This window comes from Chinchilla lanigera, unplaced genomic scaffold (assembly GCF_000276665.1).
Source record: "Chinchilla lanigera isolate Chin_1 unplaced genomic scaffold, ChiLan1.0 scaffold00007, whole genome shotgun sequence".
Taxonomy (NCBI): domain Eukaryota; kingdom Metazoa; phylum Chordata; class Mammalia; order Rodentia; family Chinchillidae; genus Chinchilla; species Chinchilla lanigera.
In genome coordinates, this window is record NW_004955408.1 from 5,803,980 (window position 1) to 5,807,685 (window position 3,706).

Consider the following 3,706-nt stretch of genomic DNA (forward strand, 5'->3'; position numbering starts at 1 on the left):
GACAGGGTCTTGCTATGCAGTTCAGGCTGGCCTTGAGCTCACTTTGTAGCCCAGGCTGGTCTCGAACTCACCAAGATCCTCCTACCTCAGCCTCCCGAGTACTGGGATCACAGGCACGTGCCATCACGCCTGGCTTTACTGGAGTGTTTAAAATGTATAAATGTGACAAAGAAACTTTTGCTTGTTGATGTGTTCAATACTTAAAGTATTATAAAATCATATAGAAAGTTGTTGATTTAAAATTTTTTTGAGACAGGGTCTCATTATGTAGTCCAGGCTGGCCTTATACTCACTGTGTAGCCCAGGCTAGCCTCAGACTCATGGCAATCCCCCTGCCTCAACCTCCTGAGTGCTGGGATTATAGGCGTGTGCCACCATACCCAGCTGGAAATGGTTGATTTTAAAAATAATTCTTAGTCTTTAATAAATTACTTCTCAGATCATTGAGTTAACTAAAACACTAAAATTCATGAGTTGTTTCTGGTTTTCTTTCTTTCCTTTGAAGGTATCCTTTTTTTTCTTTTTTCCCTCTTTTTTGAGATAAGATCTTACTCTGTTGTCCAGGGTAATGTGGAACTCCTGGGCTCAAAACCCAGCTTCACCCTTTGCATGTGGATATACTACATACAGCCATCACAGCACTATCTGATGAAAGGATTAGTCTTTCTTTCATTGGTATCCTTGTTGAAAATCAGTTTATTTGGCCTGGTGTAGTGGTGGATGGCTGTAATCCCAGCACTCAGGAGGCTGAGGCAGGAGGATCACCGTGAGTTTGAAGCTGCCTGGGCTACATAGTGAGTTCAAGGCCACCCTGAACTATGTAGCAAGATCTTCTCCCCCGGCCAAAAAAAAAAAAGAGAGGAAAGAAAAAAGCCCTCAATCAGTTGATTATAAATAAAGGGTTTATTTCTGGATTTAGAATTTTATTTAATTGACCTATAGGTCTATTTATATACCAGCACCAAATAAGTATCTTTTTTTTCTTTAAAATAAGTATCTTTTTAAAAAATAATTTTTCTTTTCTTTCTTCCTTTTTTTTTTTTCCCGGTACCGGGAATCCAACTCACGACGTCGTGCTTGCCAGGCAGGCGCTGTGCCGCTGAGCTAAACCCCAGCCCCTAAAAAATAATTTTTATTTGAGTTACCTTTTTTGGGATGGGCCTGGGATCAACCCTAAGTCTTTACACGTGCTAAGAGAGCTTTCTACCACCGAGGTTCATCTCCAGCCCCTCCAGATGTATTGATTACTGTAGCTTTATGGAGCTTCGAGTTTAGAAAGCAGGACTTCAGTTGATTTTGCTTTGAAGATAGTTTTGGCCCTTCTAGCTCCCTTGTATTTCCATAAGAATTTTAGAATCAGTTTGTGAAGTTTTACAAAGATAGTAGCTGGAGTTTTAATAGGTATTATGTTGAATGTGTTTATCAGTTTTGGAGCGGAAGATTCATAGTCTTGGGCTTGTCATTTTATTTTCTTTTAAAACTCAGTGATTGGTCCTCTCTGGTTCAAAAGTAGGTTCATTTAACCATTTCACTTTTCCTCTTTGGCTATTAAAATTAACAAGGTCCTTTACATCTGTCTGCATTAGTAATGTTACTTTGCTGGTGTGGTGGCGCACAACTATAATTCCAGCACTTGGGAGACTGAGACAGTCGAGCCTGTCCTGGGCTACATAGTGAGTTCAAGGCCAGCCTGAACTACATGGCTAGATGCTGTCTCAACCCTTCTGGTCCCCAGTAAAAAGTAATGTTACTTTGGAAAAATATTTAAAATTCCATATTGGGATCTGCAGGTTCATTCTGCTCAGCAAACATTTTTAAGGAAACTTCATGAGTAACAACTTCCCTAGTGTGGTGGATTGACAACTGGTTGTCAACTTGTAACACCCAGATGAACTGAGTCAGCATGGTGCTGGGTGTGGAAGACCCACCTGAGGATTGTTGCCAGCAACGTAAGAGGCAGAACTGGAGAGGAAGAAGTTTAGAAGCTGTTGGGAAGCTGTTAGGGAGCTGCTGGTTCCCTTGGCTATTCTGCTGGAGGACCTTGTCATGCTGGCTTTCCTGATGAACTTGGCTGTTCTCATAAGAAGAGGAGCTCAGGACCTCGTTGTCACTGAGAATGGCTTCAGTTCACTTTGGGGAAGCTCTGGTCCTCATTCTGAGCATCACTTCCTGGCTCCAGAGGGGATGATGGTGCACTGATCAGTCTCCTGGAGAAGTTTTTGTGTTGGCTTTCCTGATGGGGACTCGGCTTTCCTCATTGTTGGAGGAGCTCATGACCTCACTGTTGCTGATTGTCGCTATGGTACTTTTCAGGGGAGCTCTGGTTCTTACTTTGAGTGTCACCTCCTGGCTCCAGTGCAGATCGCTCAGCCTGCTGGTGTAGATCCTTCTTCCTACTGGCACAGACTTTCTAGCTTCCACCACTGACCTTTGGGCCTTCCCAGTGCAGATCTGTGAACCAGCCCTGCATGAGATGTTGTTGTGAGCTGTCGGCCTCCAGTTGGACTCACGGAAGGCATTGCTGTGGGCTGTAGGTCTTCAGCTGGACTTATGCAGGACATTACTGTTGGATCCAGGCCCTCAGCTGGATTCTTTGGTCTTTAGTGTGTGGACAGATTTCCTGTACTCTTTGTATGTGATTCGTTGGGTGACTACTAGAAATAATCGTATAAAATATGTGTCCTGTATTATATTGTTCCCCTTGCAAAACTCCAAACTGCAACACCTAGTGAAATTGTTAGTATCATAGTAACATTCGTTACCATGGTAACATTTGTGTGTATGGAGTGTAGTGAGAGAGTACTGGGGTTTGAACGTAGAGCCTTTCCAATGAACTATATCCCTAGCTCATTCTAATCTTTTATTTTGAGACAGAGTCTTGCCAGACTGTTAAATTGCCTAGGCTGGGCTCAAACTTGCTATCTCATACTTCCACCAGAGTGCTGGTACCACAGGCACGTACCACCATGCCCAACTATTAGTAACTCTTTTTATTCATTTATTTATCTGTATATGGCATATACCCCATCAGGATTACTGCTTGTTAAGTGCTAAAATTATTTTTCAAAGCCACTGAACAGCGATTGGGCCTAGTAGATGCATTTGAAGATTAAGGGTTCTTCTGGGAAATTAGTTTCTTTATAGAAACCTTTTTTGGGGTAGAGGAGACAGTGGGGCTGTACTGGAGATTGAACTTAGGCCTCACATTTGCTAAAAGTACGTTCTACCCACTGGATTGTGTACCCCAAGTCCTCTGAAGAGATCTTTTGACCTAATTGCTAGGCCCAAATCCTTTAGGTTACTTTACTCTGATTCATGTGACACCATGTGTGAGCATCAATCACTTGAAATTAATGCATGTACATTTTATTAATAGTTACAGGTAGCATTGAACATATTTTGTAGCATTCTTCCAAATTATTATATCCATTATCTGATTTGACCATCATAGCAATCTCTTTCACAAAGAAGAAATGCAAAGCTTGAATAATTTGCCCAAAACCATAAGAAAATAGTTTGAGAAAATATCCTTTGTAAAAACTATTTCTGCCAGCCTTCGATCTGTTTGGGAGGCTGAAGCAGGAGGATTGCTTTAGCCCAAGGCCTTCATGGATGCCTGGGCAAAACAGTGAGATCTTGTCTGAGGACAAAAAAGAAGGAAGAGAAAAAACAAGCAAGCAAGCTATTTAAGAGTAGATGTGAGGGG

General features: G+C 42.0%; 1 protein-coding gene across 1 annotated transcript in view; it reads left to right on the top strand.

The window, feature by feature from the left end:
• Sec24a (SEC24 homolog A, COPII coat complex component) overlaps window positions 1-3,706 on the top strand; it is a gene marked incomplete at its 5' end in the record, with an annotated part of 47,442 nt that overhangs the window by 542 nt on the left and 43,194 nt on the right.